The sequence below is a fragment of the Tamandua tetradactyla genome, chromosome 3 (assembly GCF_023851605.1).
Source record: "Tamandua tetradactyla isolate mTamTet1 chromosome 3, mTamTet1.pri, whole genome shotgun sequence".
In the NCBI taxonomy this organism is placed as follows: Eukaryota; Metazoa; Chordata; class Mammalia; order Pilosa; family Myrmecophagidae; genus Tamandua; species Tamandua tetradactyla.
The window spans coordinates 124,909,870-124,936,976 of record NC_135329.1 but is presented as its reverse complement, the minus strand read 5'-3'; positions in this window follow the sequence as shown (position 1 = coordinate 124,936,976).

Genomic DNA, 27,107 nt, shown 5'->3' with positions numbered 1-27,107 from the left:
TGATCTCTAAATGTTGGGTTAATTTCTTTTTTCCGTTAATTAAAAAAAAAAAAAAGAGAAGGGATAATTGGAGCTGAAGGGATACAGACTGTACAACGGGACTGGATATAAAAACTCAGAAATGGACAGCACAATACTACCCAATTGTAATGCAATTATGTTAAAACACTGAATGAAGCTGCATGTGAGGTATAGGTTTTTTGTTTTTTTTGTTTTTTTTTTTCTTTCTATTATTGTTTTAATTCTTATTCTGTTGTCTTTTTATCTCTTTTTCTAAATTGATGCAAATGTACTAAGAAATGATGAATATGCAACTATGTGATGTTATTAAGAATTACTGATTGTACATGTAGATTGGAATGATTTCTAATTGTTTTGTTAATTCTTTTTTTAATTAATAAAAATAAATAAATAAAAATTCTGTTTATCAACAAGAACCAACAAGAGAATATAAAATCAAACTATACTGCTTGAGAAGATATTTGAAATACATATAAGTAACAAAAGGCTCATGTATGAAATACATGAAAAAATACTTAAAATGTAAAACAAAACAGAAAACCAATATCAAAATGGGCAAGAATTTTAAATTCTCGAGAGAGGGAGAGAGAACAAGAGAGAGGTGAGAGTATCCACATGGCCAGTAAACATGCAAAAAATGTGCTCACCTGTATTAATAGTCAGAGAAATGTAAGTAAAATCATAATGAGATGCCACTACATATTCACCAGAATTACCAAAATGAAGAAGGAAAACTATAAAAAGAATGGATGAGAATAAAACAACCTTACTCTCAAAGCTGCTGGAGGGAGGGTAATGTTGAGCAACTGTTATAGTAACGATTTTGACAATATCTACTAAATTCATATGGATGCAAACTCTATACCATCAACAATACCTTCAGTTGTATTATATGCATGCTTGCATACATAAAGTAGGAGACGTGGAACAATGGGCCTAGTTGTTTTATTTGAAACAGCTTCAAACTAGGAGCCATCCAAATATCCATCAACAATAAAATGATTAGGGAAAAAAAAAGGAAAATGTGGCTTAATTACAATGGAATGCTATATATCATTGAAAAATAAATTAAAATACTGGTACATGTAACTGCCAGGTCTCAGAAAAAGAACTTTAAATATAAAAGGGCCCCTCGGTTTCTCTTGCAGAGCCAGATGTGTCAATGAGATCCCCAGACATGCTTGTGCAGCACCCACCTGAAGGTGTGGCACCCATCAGAGGGCACCACATCCATCAGAAGAAAGAGACATGGTTAAAGACTGCTCCTGCCCAATAACCCTCACCCCCCAGTGCGTTTCTTCCTTTAAAACCACAAGCTCTCAGAAAGAGAGCTGGAGTCACTTTTTTTTCCTTTCGCTAGTGGCTTTCACTTGTTTTCCCTTTGCTCAATAAATATGTTATAGTTTGACTATCTGTGTTGCATGGATTCCTTAACGACTCTGTCCTTAACATCTGGTGTCGAAACCTGGTAGTGAGGTCTCACTGAGGCTTAGCTTTCCAGCCCCTTGGGGTGATGGAACCGCCTTCCAGTTGACCCCATTTCCCAAACCATACTCAAGCAATTGATGGCTTGAGTCCCCTGAATTGCACAGTTGTTCATGCAATTGACAGCTTGAGTCCACCAGCTCAGACCATCTTGACCCAATGCCAGCTCACATCCATGGCTCTCATAACATCTACAACTAATTTGGCCCTAGGTAAATGACACCTCTCTGCCCCAATCCTCCTCCTGAGAGTTTTGTTTGGTGTCCTAGGGACACCCCAGCCTGCCCCAGTGCACTACCTAGGCCTGCTTTAATGTGGCCCCAGCCTCAGCACCTGCAAAATCTGAGTACTCAGTCAAAACTCTCCAATGTTCCAGGAGCATTGTTTTCCCCATGCAGCATTCAAAGTAGTTCAGGGGACACCTTGAACGAAACACTTCACACACTTTCCTGGTCCCTGATGACAAACCAGGGACACCTGCTTTGTGGTTGTGAAGGAGCACCAATCTGGGTTGTTGGTCTCACTTGATCTCCCAGCACACTTTAATGCAGCACCTACCTCGGTGTCCTGGCAGCACCCCAGTCTGCTTTAACACAGCACCTACTGTGGCTCACCTCAGCGCGGTGCCCCAGCATGCTTTAATGCAGTGCCTACCTCAGTGCCCCTGAGGTACCCCAGCCTGCTTCATCACAGTGTGTACTTCGGTCCACCTCAAGGCAGCACCCTGGCCCACTTCAATGCAGGATCTACTCCAGCAATCATGGGTAATGCCCAATCAACTCCTGAATTTACTTTTCTCAGATGTTAACTTCGCAATCTCAGTAAACACCAATTTAAAAAAAAAAAAAAAAAAAACAGAGAAACATATTTTTCTCTGCAATTCAGCTTGGCCATAATACCCTTTAGAACAGCAGAAATAGCTGGAAAATTGCACTTTTGATTGGAAAATTCTCACTGAACTTGATAATTTTATACTACACAATGGGAAATAATCTGAAGCCCCCTACTCTTGGGCTTTCTGGACCCTCAGGTCTCAACCTCCTCTGTGCAGCTCTCTCACTTCGTGCCAAATCCTTCTTCTACATGAAAAACCTTCTAAACCTTCCCCTGCCCCTGTCTCTATGGAGGCTAACAATAAGGAATCCTCTAACCACTTCTCCTCATTTGACCCTGCTGACCATCCCCCTCCTGAAAATGCCCTTCCACAACTCTCCCCAACCTCCTCCACTTCCCTGTCCTCACCAACCCTTTCCCCTCCCATACTGTCCCTTAGATCTAATAAGTCCCCTTCTACTTTAGCACTCACCTTTTATTCCCCTCTCCCTGATTCTACTCATTCTCCCCAGCCTTTTTCACCTCTTTTAACTCGATCTCATGGTCTACCTCCAGTAGTAAAACCCCTATTGAGGGGCATGTTTGCCCTACAAGAAGTAGCAGGACAAAAAGGCATAATGGAAGTTCATGTTCTCTGTCCTCTTTCAGACCTAAGCCAAATTGAAAAATGGTTCAGGTTCTCAAGAGATCCAACTAAACTTACAAAAGAATTTAAGTATCCAACCCAATCATATGACCTAACTTAACAGGATGTTTATGTTATTATAACTTCTAATACAACCCCAGAAGAAAAGTTCCTTTTATATTTATATTTTCTGAGGCCTGACAGTAACAAGCATGACTTTCTTAAATCTAATATTGACTGAAAGAAGTCTAATAATACACATATACCCTACAGTTCTACTTACATGATATTTTAAAATAGTAATTAATAGTCAAGGTGTGAGTTATGGGAAGATGGCAGAATAGGATAAGTCAAGTTTAACCCTGTCCCAAAGAACAGCTAGAGAAGGGACAGGAAGGTAAATGGGATGGCATTTCCAGGGTCTAAATGACCAGGGAGAGTCTTCTATACCACATAAGGAGGCCCTGATTTCAAAAGCTGAAGAAGTGAGATGCAGAGAACCAGAGACTGTCCTGCTAGTGCAAACAGCCTAATGCGGCCCTTTCCAAACTGAAGCCTGAAGCCCTCAGGAGTGTATGGACAGGGAGACAGGGAATAGGAAGTAAACCAAGCCATGTTCCTTGAATACACTCACGTGTGCAGCTCTGCTCCGCGACCCGCAATTCACCCCACACCCCACACACCTAAACCCCATCACCTGCTGCCCACTGATTCCAAGAGCCCCCACCCACACCCCATGTGCCCACATGCCTATCATAGGCCAACCCACCTCTCCCTCAGGATCACAGTCTTGTCTCACCCCTCCAGAGACCTGCATAGCCCCCAGTCCCTTGACCCCAAACTATCCCTCCCTGCTCCATGCAGGTAGTTGCTGGTACGTCTAGGTTGCGGACTCTCATCTTCATGCCAGGGCGACATACGCTCCCAGACCACATAGTCACACAAACCTGCCCTGCCTCCCCCACTTCTGTGCACACGTACATCAGTGTAAAGCCCTCCCAAGTCATGCCGGCTCAGAAGCGCACCCCTACTCATGCTCCCCAGCGTGGGCAAGTCCAGATCTATACATCTGGCCACACCCATGCCCAGCCCATGCAGGCACAGCTCTGGCTTGTTGCCCTTGAGCTCTGCACATACACGCACAAGGGCCCTGCCCCTTAGACTCAAGCTCACCAGGGCCCCACCCCACAGACTCACATGCACACAGCCACATCCTCTCTGCTGGATGTCCACACATCCATGCATCGACCTCTTGATGATTGCATCCCAACCCTCTGCCCTGCACACACTTGCCCCACACCCAGCACAAGCACACTGTCCCCACACCTGGCAGGTTCTCACATGCATATCTGTGCTGCGTAGCCCACACCCTGCACATGCCTTAACCCTAGCCCCTACAACACTCTGCACATACACACCTGTGCCAGGGAACTACACACCCATGCCAGGGCTCCACCCACCAGAAATCACCTGCCTCTGACCCAGGTCCTGCAACCCCTGCACCCTGGGCCCCACCCCTATACACTTACACATATATATCCCGGGACCCCTGGAACCCTCCCCCTGCACAAGGGCACACCCACATCCAGCCCCCCCCCCAAGCTCTGTATCATCTACCCAAGATGCCCTTCCCCACATGCCCACCCACATCCTGCATGCACACCAGCCCCTGTGCAGCTGCACTGAGCTCTCATCTGCCTCCTGCTGTGCCTTACCTCTGTGTCCCCCATGCTGCACCCTGCTTCCACATTCCAAGTCTGCCTGAACTGCACTCCACCCTCCCACAATTGCCAGACCACACCTCTACAACCCTGAGTCCCACACCCCAGGTTCACAGGCACCAGAGTAATGTCCCTGAGACATACCTATACCTGCGATGCAACTCATCACTGCACTGTTGTGCCCCACATCCTGCTCCACATCCATTCTACAAATACAAAGCTTTAGACTACTAAAGGAAATCAACTTCCAAAGTAACCCTATCAAGATAGTTACATGTCTTGAAGAAAACAGAAGATATGCTTAGTGAAGCATCCCAATATGCAGACAGATATAGCCCAGTCTAACGACCAAACGAAAACACCAGAGGAGACAGAGACTTTGGAACAACTACTCAAAGATGTTCATATAACTCTACTAAATAAAACAATGGGCTGGCTAATGACACAAATGAGATTTAGAAGACACTAAAAGAGCATACAGAGGAATTTGAAAGAATAAATAGAAAAATAGCAGATGTCACAGAGATTATACATGCTGTAGACCAAATCAAAAGTAAACTAGAGATACACAGTAGCAGATTTGAAGAGACAGATGAAAGAATAAGCAAACTTGAGGACAGGACAACTGATTTTAAACACACAAAATAGCAAATGGCAAAAAATATGGAAAAAAATTGAATTAGATATCAAGAAAATGATGGACAAAACAAAACACACAATATAAGAATCATTGGTATCCCAGAAGGAAAAGAGAAGAGAAAAGGGATAGAAAGACTAGTGGAAGATATAATGGAGGAACTTCCCAACCCATATAAAGGCCATAAATATGTAAATCAAAGAAGCCAAATAAATTCTAAATAGACTAAATCCAAATAGGCTTCCCCAAGACATATACTAATCTAAAAGAAAGAGGACACAAATACACAAAATCAGGGATGAAAAGGAGGAGATCATTACCATGGATGCTGAAGAAATAAAAAATCATAAAAGAATACTATAAACGACTATATGGTAGTAAACTAAGCAAACTAGATAAAATGGACAAATTCCTAGAAACATAAGAAAAAGTACACTGATTCGACAAATAAGAGGAAATAGAAGATCTCAACAAACCAATCACAAGTAAAGAGATTCAATCAGTCATCAAAAATCTTCCTAAAGACTCGGTTCCAAGATGGCAGCTAAGTGAGGTGTGGAATTTAATGTGTCTTCCAGAGCAGCTCGTAAATAGCCAGGAACAGTACAGAAGAACTGCTGGGGCCACATTAGTGACCAGACACACAGTATACACCAGTCTGGATAAGCTGGACCAGCTGCAAACCCACCAGAACTGTGAGTACCCCAAGCTACAAAGGCTGGTGCCCCTCCCCCACAGGCTGATTTCAGAGGGGAAGGGAAAGAGACTTTACTAACAGCAAAGGGCTGAGCTCAACCAAGCAACCAAGCTCCAATTGTAGAATTAACTGACAAATTCTGACTACTGAAAATAGGCCCCTAGCAAAGATAAAGTTACTAGTTTTTGTCCTAGTGCAGAGGGGGCAGGGCTGACAGAAAAAAAAGAAAAACAGAGGATTTGGGGGATTGGACAGCACAAAATACTTGAAAAGGTCTGGACCCTAAAAAAAAAGGGGGGGGGGGCACATAGGACCTGGTGATACACAGAACAATATACCAACTTAAGCTCTTGATTAACACACCCAAGGAATGGGGGAGGTCCTGCTCAGAAAAGGACTTTATTTTTTGTTGTGTTTCTACTGCTCAACTCCTCTTTAGATACAATGGCAAGGCTTCTTAGGCTCCAACTACCCCAGGCAAGGGCAGAATTAAGCTTGTCTAAGAGACAAAAGACTGGTCTGGGAAAATATGACTGGGGTCTATAATACCTAAGTAGACCCTCCTAAGGGGGTAAAAAAAAAAAAAAAAAAAAAAAAGCACCATACAGGCAGGGCAAGAAACAAGAAAACAAGAACTGAAAAATCCTGATGTGTTAAACAAAACCTATGCTAGAAGTCTAGAATAAGCTGAACTGAATGTCAAAGAACAGAGAGAACAAAGTCATCCAGCAAGAAAATCTTAGGTAAAAGAGTGAAAATAATCTCCAGAATCAATTAATTAAGGGAATTAAATGCCTAGACACCAGCAAAAAATAACGTATCATACTAGGAAAATTGAAGATATGGCCAAGTCAGAGGAACAAACCAACAATTCAAATAAGATACAGGAGTTGAACAATTAATTCAGGATGTTCAAACAGACATGGAAAATCTCATTAAAAATCAAATCAATGAATTGAGGGAGGACATAAAGAAGGAAATGGGCAAATATAGATAGAAATCGAAAGTCTAAAAAAATTCACAGAACTTGCAGGAATGAAAGGCACAGTAGAAGAGATGAAAAAACAATAGAAACCTACAATGTTAGATTTCAAGAGGCAGAAGATAGGATTAGTGAGCTGGTGGATGGGACATCTGAAATCCAATAAGCAAAAGAACACATAGGGAAAAGAATGGAAAAATATGAGCAGGAACTCAGGAAATTGAATGACAAATGAAGCACATGACTATACATGTTGTGGGTGTCCCAGAAGGAGAAGAAAAGGGAAAAGGATGAGAATGACTTAATGGAGGGAATTATCACTGAAGATTTTCCATCTCTTATGAAAGACTTAAAATTACAGATCCAAGAAGTGCATCGTACCCCAAACACAATAGATGCAAACAGATATACTCCAAGACACTTACTAATCAGAATGCTAGATGTCAAAGAGAAAGAGAAAATTTTGAAAGCAGCAAGAGAAAAGCAATCCATCACATAAAAGGGAAGCCCAATAAGACTATGCATAGATTTTTCAGCAGAAACCATGGAGGTGAGAAGACAGTGGTATGATATATTTAAGATTCTAAAAAAGAAATACTGCCAACCAAGAATTCTATATCAAGTAAAATTGCCCTTCAAAAATGAGGGGGAAATTAAAACATTTTCAGATAAAAAAAAATCACTGGGAGAATTGTAACGAAGAGACTGGCTCTACAAGAACGACTAAAGGGACCAGTAGAGACAGATAAGGAAAGACAAGAGAGAGAGGTATAGAGAAGAGTACAGAAATGAAGACTAAGGCAAAATGGTAGAAGAAAGTACTGCCCTTACAGTAATAACACCAAATGTTAATGGATTAAACTCCGCAATCAAAAGACTTAGACTGGCAGAATGGATTAAAAAACAGGATCCATCTATGTGCTGTCTACAGGAGACACATTTTAGACCCAAGACGAACATAGTTTAAAAGTGAAAGGATGGGAAAAGATATTGCATGCAAACAATAATCAGAAAAGAGCACGAGTAGCTATACTAATATTCAACAAATTAGACTTCAAATATACAATATTTAAAAGAGACAAAGAAGGACACTATGTATTCATAAAAGGAGCAATAAAACAATAAGACATAGCAATCATAAATATCTATGCACCAAGCCAGAGAGCTTCAAAATACATGAAACAAACACTGAAAAGAGAAATAGATGCATCTACCATAATAGGTGGAGACTTCAATTCCACACTCTCCTCAATGGACAGAACATCTAGACAGAGGATCAATAAAGAAACAGAGAATTTAAATAACACAATTAAAGAATTAGACTTAACAGACATTCATGGAACATTACACTCCACAACAGCACGATACACCTGTTTCTCAAGGATAGATCATATACTGTGTCACAAAGCAAGTCTCAATAAATTTAAAACTATTGAAATAATACAAAACACTTTCTTGGATCATAAAGGAATGAAGTTGGAAACCAATAACAGGCAGAGGGCCAGAAAATTCACAAATATATGGAGGCTCAACAACACACTCTTAAACAACCAGTGAGTCAAGGAAGAAATGACAAGAGAAATCAGTAAATATCTTGAGGCAAATGAAAATGAAAACACAACATATCAAAATTTATGGGATGCAGCAAAGGCAGTGCTAAGAGGGACATTTATTGTCCTAAATGCCTTTATCAAAAAAGAAGAAAGAACAAAAATTGAGGAATTAACCGCTCACTTGGAAGAACTTGAGAAAGAACAGCAAACTAACCCCAAAGCAAGCAAAAAGAAAGAAATAATGAAGATTAGAGCAGAAATTGAGAACATGAAAACAATCAAGAAAATCAACAAAACCAGAAGCTGGTTCTTCGAGAAAATCAATAAAATTGATGGACCTTTAGCAAGGTTAGCAAAAAGAAGAAGAGAGTGGGTGCAAATAAATACAATCAGAGATGGAGGATGAGGCCTAATGACTGACCCCACAGAAATAAAGAGGTAATGAGGATACTAATAAACTAGACAATGTAGATGAAATAGACAACTTCCTAAAAAGGCATGAATAACCAACACTGACTTGAGAAGAAATAGATGGCCTCAACAAACCAATCACAAGTAAAGAAACTGAATCAGTCATTAAGAAGCTCCCAAAAAAGAAAAGTTGAGGACCAGATGGATTCACCCGTGAATTCTACCAAACATTCAAGAAAGAATTAATACCAATCCTGCTCAAACTCTTAAAAGAAATTGAAGAGGAGGGAAGACTATCTAACTCATTCTATGAAGCCAATATCACCATGATACCAAAGCCAGACAAAGATACTACAAGAAAAGAAAGTTATACACCAATCTCTCTAATGAATACAGATGAAAAATTCCTCAACAAAATTGTTGCAAATCAAATCCAGCAGCACATTAAAAGAATTATAGACCATGACCAAGCAGGATTCATCCCAGGTTTGCAAGGATAGCTCAACACAAGAAAATCAATTAATGTAATATACCATATCAACAAATCAAAGCAGAAAACCACATGATCATCTCAATTGATATAGTAAAGGTGTTTGACAAAATTCAACATCCTTTCTTACTGAAAACACATCAAAGGATAGGAATATAAGGGAATTTCCTCAACATAATAATGGGAATATATGAAAAACCCACAGCTAACATCATCTCAATGGGGAAAAACTGTAAACTTTCTCCCTAAGATCAGGAACAAGACAAGGATGTCCACTGTAACCATTGTTATTCAACATTGTGTTGGAAGTTCTAGCCAGAGCAATTAGACAAGAAAAAGAAATACAGGGCATCAAAATTGTAAAGGAAGAAGTAAAACTCTCTCTCTTGCAGATGATATGATACTGTATGTTAAAAACCCTGAAAAATCCACAGCAAAAATGCTAGAGCTAATAAATATGTACAGCAAAGTGGCAGGTTATCAGATCAACATTCAAATATCTGTAGTGTTTCTATATACTAGAAATAAGCAGTCTGAGGGGGAAATCAAGAAAAACAGTTCCATTTACAATCGCAACCAAAAAATAAAGTATTTAGGGATATATTTAACTAAGGACACAAAAAAGACCTATACAAAAAAAACCCAAGAATTTGCTAAAAGAAATCACAGAAGACCTAAATAAATGGAAGGGCATACCATGCTCATAGACTGGAAAACTAAATATGGTTAAGATGTCAATTCTACCTAAACTGATCCATAGATTCAATGCAATACCAATTAAAATCCCAAAAACTTACTTTGCAGAAGTAGGAAAAACAATAATCAAATTTATCTGAAAGACAAAGTGCCATGAATAGTTAAAAATATCCTGAGAAAGAAAAATGAAGTCAGAGGTCTCACACTACCTGATTTTAAGGTGTATTATGAAGCTATAGTGGTTAAAACAGCATGGTACTGCAACAAAGACAGATATACTGACCAATGGAATTGAATAGAGTGTTCAGATATAGACCCTCTCATCTATGGATGATGGATCTTTGCATGGCAGTCAAGCCAAGTCACCTGGGACAGAACAGTCTCTTCAATAAATGGTGCTTGGAGGTCTCGATAACCACATACAAAAGAATGAAAGAGAATTCATATCTCACACCCTATACAAAAATTAACTCAAAATGAATCAAAGCCCTAAACATTACATCTAAGACCATAAAACTTCTAGAAGAAAATGTAGAGAAATATCTTATAAAACTTGTATTAGGAAGTGGTTTCCTAGATCTTACACCCAAAGCACAAGCATTGAAGAAAGAAATAGATAAATGGAAACTCCTCAAAATTAAACACTTTTGCACATCAAAGAACTTTGTCAAGAAAGTAAAAAGACAACCTACACAATGGGAGACAATATTTGGAAATGACTTATCAGACAAGGGTCTAGTATCCAGAATATATAAAGAGGTTGTTCAACTCAACAACAAAAGTACAATCAACTCCATTACAAAATGGGCAAAAGACATTTCTCAGAAGAGAAAATAAAAATGGCTAAAAGGCATATGAAAAGATGCTTAACTTCACTGGCTATTAGGGAAATGCAAATCAAAACCACAATGAGATATCATCTCATACCCACCAGAAGGGCCATTATCAAAAAAAACAGAAAATGGCAAGTGCTGGAGAGGATGTAGAGAAAGAGGCACACTTATCCACTGTTGGTGGGAATGTCAAATGATACAATCACTATGGAAGGCAATTTGGCATTTCCTCAGGAAGCTAAATTTAGAATTGCCATATGATCTGGCAATACAATTTCTGGGTATCTATTCAGAAGACATGAGGGCAAGGACACAAATGGACATTTGCACACCAATGCTCATAGCAGCATTATTTACAATTGCCAAGAGATGGAAACAGCCCAAATGTCCATCAACAGATGGATGGCTAAACAAGCTTAGGTATATACATATGATGGAATATTATGCACTGTAAGACAGAATAAAGTCATGAAGCATGTAACTACATGGATGGACTTTGAGGACATTATGTTGATTGAGATTAGCCAGAAACAAAAGGACAAATACTGTATGATCTCACTGATATGAGCTAGCATTAATGAATGAACTTGAAGAATTTCAATTAAGAACAGCTTCATCAGGAGATAGAAATAGAGTAGAGATTGGGTAATTGGAGCTGAAGGGATACAGATTGTACAACAATCTGATTGTAAAAATTCAGAAATGGATGGCACAATGCTACCTTACTGTAGCACAATAATGTAAGTACACTGAATGAAGCTGAATGTGAGAATGACAGAGGGAGGAGGGCTGGGAGCACATATGAAACCAGAAGGAAAGATTGATGATAAAGACTGAGATGGTATAATCTAGGAATGCCTAGAGTGTACAAAGATAGTGACAAAATGTACAAATTAAAAAATGTTTTTGCACAAGGAAGAACAAAGGATTGTCAATATTGCACGTTGAAAATAGCTGGTCATTCGTATTTTAAAACTTCAACTTCTGTGTGGGACTAAAGCAAAAAAAATGTTTCTTGGTACAAAATTTATATTTTCACTAGTGCATTTCCTAATATAACTTAAATGGACAGATTAATTGAACACCATAAGTACATGGAACCTTGAATAGGGCATGAGATAAATCTGAGAGCGATTTGAACAGCGAATAAAGAAGTATTTGCAAAGTCACCTTGGGGGCAATGGCAAGAAAGGTGGAAAATTCCACTTCCCCACTTGGAGAATTCCTGATACTCGAACAAGCAGTGGGTACAACCAAATCAATAGGTCAAGTCCTCAATCTTGGGGCATGTGCAAAGACACTTACCACTGCAAAGGATAGGCTAAACCTACTTAAAATTAGGCCTAAGAGTCACCCCCAGAGAACCTCTTTTATTGTTCAGATGTGGTCTTCCATTCTCAGCCAACACAGCAAGCAAACTCACTGCTTTCCCACTCTCTACATGAGATATGACTCCCAGGGTTGTAATTCTGCCTGGCAACGTGGGCCAGAAATCCTAGAATGAGCTGGGACTCAGCATCAAGGGATTGAGGAAACTTTCTCAACCGAAAGGGAGAGGAGAGAAATGAGACAAAATAAAGTGTCAGTAGCTGAAAGATTTCAAACAGAGTTGAGAGGTTATCCTGGAGGTTATTCTTACGCATTATATAGAGATACCCTTTTTAGTTTAAGGTGTATTAGAGAGGCTAGAAGGAAGTGCCTGAAACTGTAGAGTTGTGCTCCAGTAGCCATGTTTCTTGAAGATGATTTGTATAATGATATAGCATTCGCAAAGTGACAGTGTGATTGTGAAACCTTGTGTCTGATGCTCCTTTCTTTCTATAGCATGGACAGATGAGTAAAAAATATCAATAAAAAATAAATAAATAATAGGGGGAACAAATGTTAAAATGAATTGAGTAGATTGAAATACTAGTAATCAATGAAAGGGAGTGATAAGGGATATAGAAAAAAACCAGGAGAGAACAAAGTTTAAAATATATTGGATAGATGGAAATACTAGTAGTCAATGAGAGGGATGGGTAAGAGGTATGGGAGGTATGAGTGTTTTCTTCTATCTTTTTATTTCTTTTTCTGGAGTGATGCAAATGTTCCAAGAAATGATCATGATAATGGAATATATGACTATGTGATGATATTGTGAGCCACTGATTGTACACCAAGTATGAAATGTTCATATGTCAAGAATGTTTGTGTTTGTATATTGTTTTGTTTTGTCAATAAAAACATATTTAAAAAAAAAATTCCTACAAAGAAAAGCCCTGGGCAAGATGGCTTCACAGGGGAGTTTTATCCAACATTCCAAAAAGAATCAACACCAATCCTGCTCAAACTCTTCCAAAATATTGACAAAAAAGGAATGCTACCAAACTCATTTTATGAGGCTAACATCACTTTAATTCCAAAACCAGATAAAGATGCTATAAGAAAGGAAAACTACAGGCCAATCTCCCTAATGAATTTATAAATTGAATCCACGGCACATTAAAAGAATTATACACCATGACCAAGTGGGATTTATACCTCAAATGCAAGGGTGATTTAACACAAGAAAATCAATATAATAGAGCACACTGATAAATTGAAAAGGAAAAAACACATGATCATCTCGATTGAGGCTGAAAAATAACTTGATGAAATTCAAAATCCTTTTCTTATAAAAAACTTCAAAAGGTAGGAATCAAAGAAATTACCTCAACATGATAAAGAGCATGTACAAAAAACCCCTAGCCAGTATCATACTTAATGAAGAGAATGAAATTCTCCCTAAGATTGGCAAGGAGACAAGGATGCCCTCTGTCACCCCTATTATGCAACACTATGCTAGAAGTTCTAGTTAGAGCAATGAGACAGGACATATATATATACAAGGGATCCAAATCAGAACGGAAGAAGTAAAACTTTCATTATTTGCAGATGACATGATATTATACATGGAAAATCCTGCAAAATCGATGATAAAGCTTCTTGAGCTAATAAACAAATCCAGCAAAGTGGCAGATTATAAGACTAATGTGCAAAAATCAGTAATATTTCTATACATAATGACCTAGCTGATGAGACAATTAAGGAAAAAATCCCATTCAGAATAGCAATTAAAAAATCAAGTATCTAGGGCAGGAAACAGTGGCTCAACGGCAAAGTTCTCACCTGCCATCCCGGAGAGATGGGTTCATTTCCCAGAGCCTGCCCATGCCAAAAAAAAACAAGTAACCAGAAATAAACTTAATGAGGGATGTAAAGGACTTGTTCATAGAAAAATATCTAATATTGCTAAAACAAAAGAGGATCTACATGGGTGGAAAGACATTCCCTGCTCATGGACAGAAAGGTTAAATGCAGTTAAGATGTCAACTCCATCCAGATCGATCTACAGATTTAATGCAATACCAATCAAAATTCCAACAACCTACTTTGAAAACTTGGAAAAGCTAGTTATCAAATTCACTTGGAAGGGAAAGAGACTTCAAATAGTTAAAAATATCCTAAAAGAGAACAATGAAGTAAGAGGATTAATATTTCCAATTTTAAAGCTTATTATAAAGAAGTCACCATGGCCAAAACAGCATGATACTGGCACAAGAATAGAAATATTGACCAATGGAATTGAATTGGGAGCACAGAAATAGGCCACTAAATCTATGGTCAACTGATCTTTGACAAGGCCCCCAAATCCACTGAACTGGGACAAAATAGTCTTTTCAATAAATGGGCATGGTGAGAATGGATTTCAATAGTCAAAAGAATGAAAGAGGACCCTTCTTTACAGCCTATACAAAAATTAACTCAAAGTGGATCAAACACCTAAATAAAGAACCAGTACCATAAAGCTCCTAGAAGAAAATACAGGGAAACATCTTCAAGACCTAGTAACAGAGGTAGCTTCCCAAACTTTACACCCAAAGCATAAGGAACAAAAGAAAAAAATAGATAAATGGGAACTCCTCAAAATCAAATGCTTTTGTGCCTCAAAAGACTTTGTCAGAAAGGTGAAGAGGCAGCCAACTCAAAGGGAAAAAAATATTTGGAAATCACACATCAGATAAAGGTATGATACATAAAGAAATTATATAACTCGACAACAAAAGAACCAACAACTGAATTATAAATGGGCTAAAGATATGAATAGGCACTTTTCTGAAGAGGAAATGCAGAAGGCTATAAGCACATGAAGAGATGCTTATTTTCATTAACTATAAGGGAAATGCAGATCAAGAGTACAATGAGATACCACCTCACACCTACAAGACTGGCTGCTATTAAACAAACAGGAAACTACAAAAGTAGGAGAGTATGTGGAGAATTGAGACACTTATACAATGACGGTGGGAATATATAATGCTATGGAAGATAGTTTGATGACTCCTTAGAAAAGTAAATATCAAGTTGCTCTATCACCTGGTAATAGCACTACTTGGTATATACCCAGAAGAGTTGAAAGCAGTGACACAAACAGAGATTTGAACACTGATGTTAACAGCAGCATTATTCACAATCACCAAAAGATGGAAACAATCCTAGTAATGGATTAACAAAATGTGGTATATACAAACGATGGTGTACTATGCAGTAGTAAGATGAAATGGAGTCCTGAAGCACAGGACAAAATGGATTGGCCTTGATGACATACTGCTGATCGAAATAAGCCAGACACAAAAAGATGAATATTGTATGATTCTACTTTTACGACCCTGGTAAAGGTAAAATCAGAGGCTTATAATGCAGAATATATGGGACTGAAAGATGATGCTAGAGGTGGGTGAATGGTTAGCTAATGTATACACTATATATACACATTACATATATACACAAGATTCATACCTTTGAAGTAGTTCATGCAAGAATTTATTCATATTTATATTTATAGTGTTAATAAGTAGGACTCATGGGTTTATACAACCCCTTCCATCTATTCCCATAGTGAACTGAAAGATTTTTACAATAGTGACATGCTTTGTCTCTAGTTGTGCTGTTTGGCTTAAAGTCTACTTTTTAACATTTGTTAATATCATTATAAAACTGATTCGGGTAGTACTTATACACTACTTATATTCTTTTACATTAAGCTTCTCTATACCATTAAGTTTTAAATATATTTCTTCATAAAGGGCACATAGTTGAATTTTTTAATTGAACGTATCAGTCTGCTTTTTTTAACAAGGTCATTCATTCTGTGCATGTGTGAATAGTGCAATTACTAACCTATTTTTACGTAAGTCTGCCATCTTATTCTGTGCTGTCTACTTGAATTTGAAGTTACATATTTGATTTTCCTTTCAAAAATATTTTCTATTGATTGAGCATTTTTTTTCACTCTTTCTTTTCCATCTGCTTGTTTGGAAATTACGTTCTCTCTTTTTGTATTTTAGTTGTTATCCTAGAACTAAAAATGTTCCATATTTAACTCAGCATAGTCTCAGTAATCAATATTTCAATCTCTACCCAGCTGATAAAGTATCTGAGAACACTTTTAATACATTGACAACCTTCCAACATGTTATGTGGTTTGTTAAAGAGTGCAATAAACCCAAAATGGGTTGGCTTTTATAGAGGGAATTTATTAAGTTGCAAGTTTACAGTTCTAAGTTCATGAAAATGTCCAAATCAAGGCACCAGCTAGAGTTTACCTTTGCTCAAGAAAGGCTGATGCCATCTGAAACACCTCTGGAAGCTGGGAAGGCACCTGGCTGGCATCTATCTGCTGGTCCCTTGGCCTGGGCTCCATTGCTTTTAGCCTCCATTTCCTTTGGGGGGTCCTCATTTGGCTTCTCCAGGGCTGGGTTTCTCTCTTGGCTTCCCTTGGCTCTCTCTAGGTTCTGTCTTGCTTAGCATTTCATAGGAAGGCACATGACAATGTCTGCTGGGCCCTGCATTTCCAAATGTCTCAGTTTTGTTTTGGCTATGTCAGTTCTTTTCTCCAAACATCTGAGCTTTTGTCAAAATGTTTCCCCTTTAAAAAGACTCCAGTAAACTAATGAAAACACACATTAAATGGGCAGTCACAGCTCCATCTAATCAAGCAGTCATACCCACAATTGAGTGGATTATATATCCATGGAAACAATCTAATCAAAGGGTTATACCCTAAACAATATTGAAGGGAAATCAGAGACATATATAGAAAGCTATTATCACAAGTACTGGATATGGACTGTCAACTAAGTCTTGACAGTTATATCATTAGTAAAGTGCCATGGCTAAAGAACCATTCCTCATATAATTGCCTCAATTTTCTAAGGCTGGGAGTTATTCTGGGTCAGTCAAATTGGTGTTCTGCAAAACCTGCTTCTTTATTTAAATATTGTTTTATCATCCTTTCCAGGAACCATGAAAGTCTTCCTTTGTGAAGTAATACAACTGCATATAAAGATATATACATCAAAACAAGGTCAACTGTAAAATTTCTATTTTAATAAATAGTAATAATCTTATTTTCCTGTATTTTAGTAATAAATTTGAACGCATTTTATGTTTTGTTCAACAGTAATTGATCTTTATCTGTTTCTATTTTCTTTTTTTTACATGGGCAGGCACCGGGAATTGGACCTGGGTCCTCTGGCATTGCAGGCAAGCATTTCTGCCTGTTGAGCCACCGTGGCCCACCCCTTTATCTGTTTCTTAAGGGACAAGTTAAATTGCAGGACTGTGTAATGTTTCAAATACAATCTGATAGTCTTCATGTCAAATCATGAACAACCACACAACAATAACTAAGACACCTCTTATATATGATAGAAAGGAATTGAATGCTTTTTTTTTCTAAAAACCACAAAATTGGCTTTTGTGGAGGGATATTCTTATCCTTCTTCAGAAACTACTTATATGAAAAATAGCCATTTCCTTAACACAGAATCATACAATGTTGAATGTAAAGATGCCAAGTAAAAAGAAGGGATTCCATAATTTAAAAAAATAATAAGACCTATTTTTTAAAAACCTAAGAATGACTGAGAATGTTGGTTGGGATGTGGGGAAATGGCACTTCATTAAATTGCTTATATACATATACTGGAACAAGCTTTTTCAAAAACAATTTAGCAATATCTGTGAAATTTAATATGTGCATCTTTCTTGTCCTAGCAACATTTTTTTTTTTTTAGGAATCTATTCTATCAAAATAATCACATGCACAAAATAATACAGAAGTATTCATTGTTGCATTGCTTCTAATAACAAAAATGTTGAGATAAAAGTAGTTCAAATAGTCATCAATAAGGAAATGAATTTAAATTGTAATACTGTGTTGCCAATTAAAAAAATGAAGGTATATATCTTTGTACTAGATAAAAAATTTAGTTAAAATACTTTGTACTGGATTTTAAAAATTATCTAAAATGCCTTCTACTGCTTAAGAACTCCTATCTTTCAGAATCATACAATACTGGGTAGGTAAATTATTCATACATTGGAAGGATGAAAAGGTAAAACAAAAATATAAGATAAAGTGAAAACAGAAGAACTGAAAAGGGTATCAAGTTTTACAATTTGTCCAGGCTTAAATGTTGTCTCTACTCTTGAAGAAACTGATTTTAATAAAACATCTTTCGCTTTTAAACTAATTTCTCTCTAATAGGTCAGTTAAGAAAAGCACTGTGCCATAGTGAACTGTCTGATTTACCACTATCTGTTAAGTTTATTATAGATTAATCCCACTGCATTTAAATGCTTCCTACAAACAAACTGCCAGCACTTGGATCCACAACTGTTCTCATCACTCTTAAGGCGTCCTAAGAATCTTCTGATAGCTCATTTGCTATTATAAATGGAGGATATTTATGAGATGAAATTAACATTATACAAATGAATTTAGAAAATAAATCTGTCATCCAGTAATAATGAAACAAGCTTGTTCATAAGATAGATCATATGCTCATATCTGTAGCATTTGCAGTAAAAGATGTGTATTGATCTCATTTTGAAAATAATTTCTATTTATGGTCTTAGGGACACTTCTACTCCAAAAATATCTGAATTCATTTTTCACCTTTAGTTGTTTGTGAACTTGAAAGAATTCACCTTCCTAGCTTGTTTCTTTATGAAAGAATTGCATTTAAAGAAAAGTTGAAAGGATTCAGCACAGCCTGATTGAGAAATTTAAGCAGATATATTATATCTGTATATTTTGACCCCAAAATTTCCAACATGAACAACACAATTTCTAATATCTACTATTCACAAGTACCTCTTTTGACAATTATCAACCCTCTTGAATATCCAAACTCTCAATCATGCAAAATAATTCAAAGTTCCTTAAATCACCTCTAATCAAGATTAGAGAGTACCAGATTAGTTATTGTTATAATGAAAGGGAAAGATGAAAGTAAATATTTATAAATTATAGTCAAGATGTGATTGCTCTGATGAAACTCATTGTTCCATAAAAGGTGATGAAATAATCATTTCAATGTTGACAATCTCTTTTGGATATAGCACAATAAAAACCAAATATTAAACTAGGATGACTGCAATTTATTCATCTTGTAAGCTTAAATTGTTGCCCATAATACAAAAATATTTCCATATAAAAATGTGCATTTTAATGTGCTGTGTGATTTAAAAAGATTTTCATCGCTATGATATTTTTAATCCTCTTTATAATCCCTTAAAATATATTTTGTAACCTTCATATTAGAGATGAGGATCCTAAAGTTCATACAGAACAGGGAATTTCCACAGATTATTAATGAGGTGTAGATTTTGGAACTAGACAGCCTGCATTCAAATCCTTTTCTACATCTATTTCTTTTGTTACCTTGTTTGTGCAAATTACTTAAACTCCATCTCTGCACCTTCATCTATAAACTTGGGGTAATGGAAATAAAATGACATTCCTCAAAGGGTTATGATGATTAATAAATAAGTTTAAAATCTCCTGCAAGAGTTCTTGGAACCCACAAAGTACAATATAAGTGTTGGTTATGACTATGATTGATTATGATTGTGAAAATACAAGTAACTGTATTACTGACTAGACTTGAAATTAAGTCTTCTGATTGACTTGAAGTTGAGATTCAAAAAGAAGTCTTCTGATACCAAGTTTGGACTTTGGAACAAGACAAACCTAGATTCCAATTCTTATTCCACTGCTTAAAAGCTGTATGAACTTTGGGTAACTAATTTGTTTCGTAAGTACAATGGGAATAAAAAATGCATTCACATGTAACGGAGTTTTTGTAAGGATTTTATTTGTTGATATGATAAAGCAGTTATACAGTGCCTGATATAGAGTTCACTATATGATAATTCTGTTTTTAATTCCTGGGCACATATTATACACCTCTCCTTATACATGATGTGCTGATTAATAACAATTTTACTGAAAGTTTAATGCATACAGCCAACGCTGCGTTTACTGATTCATTTGACTCTCAAAGCCATCCATAAAGCCTCGACTTCATTTTACAGATGAGGAAACCAAGGCAGAGAAATGTTAGGCAACTTCTCCAGTATCATATAACTAAATGATGGAGTCGGAATGATGTAACCAACATTTCCCTCAATTAACCCATATGCCCGGGGCCACAAATGAGAAGGGGACTGAAACAATCTCCCTGGCTCAGAGGCTTGTGACTTAACAGTAAACAGGAGACAAGGCCTTAGACCCAAGCAAAGTGGGGAGCTTCACAAAAACAAAAACTGGATCCCTTAAACTATGGGTAAGGAAACAATTCACTGACCTGCAAAGAGATTCGAGTGGGACATATCTCTCTCCTGCCCAGTTGCCAAAAATCTCTGAGAATTCATAATGACTAGATTGACTGCAAACTATTCTGTTTTGCAAATTTATACTCACCGTGTGGTCCAGAATAGCCTAATCTAAGGAATGGTTAAAGTAGTTCAGATTGTAGCATAGCAAGGCACTCAGCTGTGGAGAACACAAATAATTTCTTAAGTAATCACCCTCAGCACAGGCCTCACAATATTCCCATGGTTAAAAATCAGCTGCATGAAAGTTCACAATGCACATTTTAATATAAATATGGGAAAAAAACCACCATTAAAATCAGTGGATTCCCAGTGCCTGGCCATGCAAAAAAAAAAAAAAAAAAATTAGTGGAAATAACAGATTTTAGATTCTCAAGGATTTTGCAGGTTTGAAATATAAGATACAGAATATAAAATAAATGTACTAAAGTGAAAGAATATAAAAAATTTTAAAAGAATAGATTAATTAAAAATATAAAATTATTATTTTAAAATAAGTAAGAGTAAAGAGAGAATCAGACACATGATCAAGGAAATGATACAATTTTAAAGACCAAGAAGATTCAAAGAAAACTAAATAGCACTTTAGGAAATTAAGTTACATGTGAATTTGGCCTCATAAAGCAAATGTTCTCCATCAAATGAAGATTTGAAATTTCTTAGGTGGATCAAGCACACACAAATTTAGAGAGAATATTTTAACAACAAAAATTATCAGCTCTATTTTTATACACCCCAAGTTAGAGACTACATATTAGTCAAGCTTATATTAAAAAGCTATAAACAAGATATCAATTTTAAGCCATAAAACTCAACATTTTAAGAATAGTTTTCTTATAAATTACATTCCTGCTAAGAACTAGATTTCACTGATCAAAGGAAAAAAATTATAGTGAAAATTGAAAAATACATGGAAATTGGATGATAAAGAAAATTCTACAGATTATAATGTGCGATACAGAGCTATCAGGAATTTAAGGAAAAATTTGTTGCCTAAACCTATTATTTAGGAGGAGAAAAAAAAAAGAAAATTTATAAGCTAAGCAAAAAGAAAATTAATAAGCTAAGCTTTCAACCTGAGACAATAATTATAGAACAACATAATAAACACTTAAAATAAAAAGGAGAGAATAATAAAAATATGAGCAGAAATTATTAAAAAGAAAACAAAATTAAAATTTAGTTTGCTTAAAATATAAATGTACAAATAAAAGAAACTCAAATTTCTGATCAGCATATAAGCAATTAAAGATAAGGCATAGGTGAAAGAGAATTTTGTAAACACTTTCTTTGCCAGAACTTGGCTGAAATAGAAAGTTTATAAGAAAAAATATTACTTAGCAGAACTGACTCGAAAGCAATAGAAAAGCTTACTACAATTATTTAAGAAATCAACAGATGACAATCTGTCCCACTACCACAGCATCTAAATAAATAAACGAATAAGGACAAAACACCAGGCCCAGATGGATTTTTCAGGCATGTTCACTAAAATTTTAAAGAGATAACTCGTCTGTCTCCAAGCTTTGTAAGAAAATACTTACCAACCCATTTTATGACGCTAATAACCTTCATGACAAAATCAGGGGAAAAGTGCAAGAAAGATAGACATAAGTAAATATTATGAATATGGTACAAAAATCTTAAACAAAATACTAGCAAACCAAGTCTTAACATATAAAAATCACAGCATAGGTAATGAGCAAGTGGGGATGGTACTGGCAGTACCAGGGTTACTGATTAACATAAATTACCACATTGACAAATTACAGAATATAACCAACTCAATATTCAAAAGGAAATTGTTTTATAAAATTAAATACCCACTCATAATAAATATTAATACCTCTTCACTTCATATATGATTAAATGTACTGCTCTTCAAAGCTTCTATAATCCCCTACATTTCCCATACCCTTTGCAGATAGACAGGGTTATATAACTATTTCTGTCAGGTTGAAAAGTCCACATGTGATTTTCTATTTCTCTCTCCCCACAAGTTTGTGTCACAAATTCAAAGCTTCTTAGCTCCCTCAAGAGTTACCAAACCTGAAGCATACTTTGCGTCAAGCCAGAAAAAACAAACATTGACACGTTAAACCCCTGAACTTTTGGAGTTATTTATTAATGCATCATGGCTTGCACAATCAGTAATAAAGTGAAAGGATTCATAACCAGAAATTAATAATGAACTGCTTTATAACTCTTGTCTCAGTTTGGCAGCTGTTATGACAGATACCACACAGTGGGTTGGCTTAAATAACTGGAATTTATTGTCTTATAGTTTCGGAGGCCAGAAGGCTTGCTTTCTCCTGGTGGCATTCTGGTGCTGGTTTCAAGCAATTCTTGCAGTTCCTTGACTTCTGGCTTCTTCCTGTGGTTTTAACTTCATAAGGCCTCCAGGAATGTGGATTAAGGCTCATCAACATTCAATTGAGCCACTTAATGTAAAACAACATCTTCAAAAGGCCCTAAATACAACGGATTCACACCCACAGGAATAAAGATTAAGAACATAGCTAACTTGAGGAGCATAATCCAACCAACCACAAATTCAATAAGAAACTACCCAATAGAAAAACTACCCAATAAAAAGCAAACAAAAGAATGGACAGACATCAGGAAAGGTGAAACAAACAAACAAAATAAATATGAAATAAATATAAATGACCCTCAACTTCACGATTAAATCAGAATATGCAAATTAAAAGTCTATAATACGTTTTAATTTCATACCCATTATATTGGCAAAACTTTCTTGTGGAGCCAGTTGCTACAACGAATGGGGAGCTATGGGAACAGAGCGTCAGGGTACAAAAGAGACCCAGTAAATGATCTCTTTATTGTACCAAATAAAGAGTCCGGAAAGGGCAAATAAATGATTTGTCACTTACTCAGCACAAAAAGTTCAAAGGAGCAGGGTAAGACATCCTATCAGGGTTCATCTCCTGGAGTGGCAAAAACTGCTTGGGTCAGGTTGATAGATGGCATTTCAGCAGGTCCCACTTCAAGCAGAAGAGAGTCAAAACTATGTTGTTTGAGTGTTGTTTTATATCCACTTTAGGAGAGAGAGCCCAACCACTGAGAACTGTTTTGAAAAGCCTTCAGGGCTTTCGTTTCCAGTTTCCGTTTTCTGGTTTCTGGTTTCCGGGTTTAAGGTCTGGCTGCCTTTTCATTAGACTTAACATCTCCCCCAGGTTGTGGAATGTAAAACAGAAAACGGGTGGGTAGGAGAGGGCTGGGCTATGCCACTTAACAGGTGTCTGTGATTTCCCTAACAGGTCTCACAAGGCCAAGTAATGGCTTGCAAGTGAAGCAACAAGAATTCATAACGACTAATACCAGAGAGCAACCTGAAATTATTTTGTGAAGTATAAAGGGTTCGTAACTTCAACTTAAATACTATGGACCCTATCAACTCTTCCTTGACTCTGTAGATAGTATGCAGCACAAAAATAACTTGTATTTGTGCTCAATTATCAATTTTATTAGCATTTTACTATAAACATTGGTTACCTAAGGCTGCCCAGGATGCAAATACACTTTTCCCACTTGAGAGAAATACAGGGAGTTAAATAGAGAAAGTTTTGTAATTTGCAAATTAGAGCCCATCTTCCTCACTAACTTACTTGAGGCTAAGGCAATTTTCATCCCTTGTGTCAAGCACACAAGCATGATTGTCTAAGTTAAAATTATTAAGCAGTCCCTAGTTACAAATTAGATCTATGCAGCGTGGTTCACGAAGATACTGTATATAAGATCAGAATAGAAGTTTAATAAGTATTATTCTAATAGTTTATATAGTAGATATTCTGGAGTGAGGTATTTTCTTTTGTTCAAAGACAAATTCAATCAATAAGAAAGATTGGGCCAATTTTAGACAACATTCTATTTCTTCTTAATTTATGTTATTTTCAAGGTACCAGTTTCCTCTTCTGGGAACCAATTATTTGAAGAACCTAACCTAATTGTCCAGATGCCGTACTTCCAATGTGACAGAAATCCATTGGATTTTGAAATGGAACTAGGAAATAAATGTAAAATGTAGGGTATATTCTATGTTGAAAATAACAGAATTACTCATATATATGAAAGACGTTCCCTTTTAGCAAATGTAATGGCCCTTTCCCTGTCATCAATTTCCTATGTTCATGAAACACCTGAGATACCAATAAGACAATTTCCTGAATTGGAAATCACAATTGTTTTGCAAAGCTGGGGTTACTTAGCATTCTTCTTATTATTTTTTTGTACATTTGTGGTAAGTATTCCTAGGTATATTCAGAGTGATTTATGTATCTTCAGCTTTGTTTTATGCAGCTGGGCAGGGACGATGGTGGCTGAAAAATTCATCTGGGTTTTTAATTGAATGTGCTCATAGAAATGCACCAAAACAGGTCAAAATGACTTGCTTTTAATTTCCTTTGGGGACAACTTGTTGGCATGGTCAATGCTGAATTGCAATCTTGCTGCTTTCTCTTCTTTTTGAATTTGTCCCTTTGAGCAGCACTGCAATAGCTGCTGGCCATGCAATTAGAGCATCTCTGTCTGCCTCCCCTTCAGTCCTTTTCTCCTTATTAAGCTACTAGGAAAATGTTAGCCCTGAGGCATCTGCATCTATTAATAGGAAAAGGAGATTAACTGTCACTGTGGCATAGATTCATGATTAGTAGACTGTCTACAAAGTTCTCTTTTACTTTCTCCTTTTCAGTAACAAGAAAGACATGGCATCACTGCAACATCATAAAGTTTCTCTGCAGTAGGGACTCTAATCTGGTCTCTGATGGGGGTTGTTGGCCCTCAATCTTGACTTTGTTCATCTATGGTATTAGGATGAAGGCAATAATTAGACTTAGTCCAAAACTCATTTTACAGATAAAGAAATAGAGGTCATATGCCCCATCAGAGGTGACATGGATAATTAATGACAAAGCAGAAACAAGTAGAATTTCTAGGTCTCCTGTTAACTTCTAACACATCAATCCGAAATTGAAACTGCTGTATTCCCTATTATTTCAGGAGCAGGATTTTCCATTTCTGCATAAATCAAATATTTGCAAAATTACTATTCTTGGATAGTAGAAAAATTTATGAACAGAATTATCTGAATTGAAATACGAGGAAAAACCATAGCTATAAATTACAGGCAGTAAGTGGTATAAGGTATACTGAAAGATTACTTATTTGGTTCGAATATGTTATTTTCACAGCAACCGGACATCCTCAGTTCATATAACTCATTTGAGTCTAGTTCTATTTTTTTCCTTAAAAGAAACTATTGTAAAATATAATTGTAGTAAGGTAAAAATTAGCAAACTTGGTATATCATAGAGTGAAGTGGTTTTCAATGTGTGCTGCCTGGGCTAGCAGCAGCAGCAGCAGCATTCACCTGGGAAATTGTTGGAAATGCAAATCCTCAGGTCTCATGGCAGAACTGCAGAATCAAAAACTCGTAGGAGGGCAAGAACCTATCATATAGGCACTCCGCTTCTCTGTGATGCCCTCCAAAGCTTGAGAACCATAAGCATAACATAAGACACTGTTAACAGTATTTCTGAGATCAGCCACTGGATTTGATTCCCCGCCTGCCACTTAACGTTTGTGACTTGAGGCAAGTTGCTTAATTTCTGTTTTCTATAAAATGGAGTCTACGCTAATACTACTTATTTTGTAATGTTTTCACGAGGACTTAATGAAATGATACATGTAAATATGTCATACTGTAAGGATTATGTAATGATTCCTCAATTAATTTGTTATCTTGCTATGACTAGTCAAGTAGATTACTGATTGGAATTTAGCTTCAGGAATGGCCTAGAAGAACAGGACTATTAGAAACAATGGGTAAAGAAAAGATTCAAAAATGCTCGTTATGGGGAAGATAAGCCTGAGTAGAGGCCACATTGAAGAATCTGAGAATTAAGACTGCCTGTGGACCTATAGGTCTCTACACACAATATTTGCCACAATAATGCAAAGGAAATAAGCTTCATGGCTTCACATTTTGTCATGAGCTGTCTAAGGATATGCACATCTTCTATGGATAACAGCTTTATTTTCCACAAAAAATTCTCAATTATTTCCATTTTTCTTCAAGAGAACAAATGTTTCTACTGTCCCTGGCCCATTGTAAATTCAGAGGAATCTTGAAAAGAAGAAAATATTGAGAAATCCTTTGACCAAGATACAAAGCATTAAAAGCTGTCCTCTTTTACTGTCTTCTTGTCTTGAACCAGTGCTTTTCAAACTTGAAGGTGCACACAAATCACCTGGGGATCGATTGTATTAAAATGCAGATTTTGATTTACTGGGTCTCCAGTGCAGGTTGAGATTCTACATTTCTAATAAGCTTCCAAGAAATGTCAATACCACCAGCCGGGCCTCTACACTTTATGTAGCAAGGCTCTATAGTACATC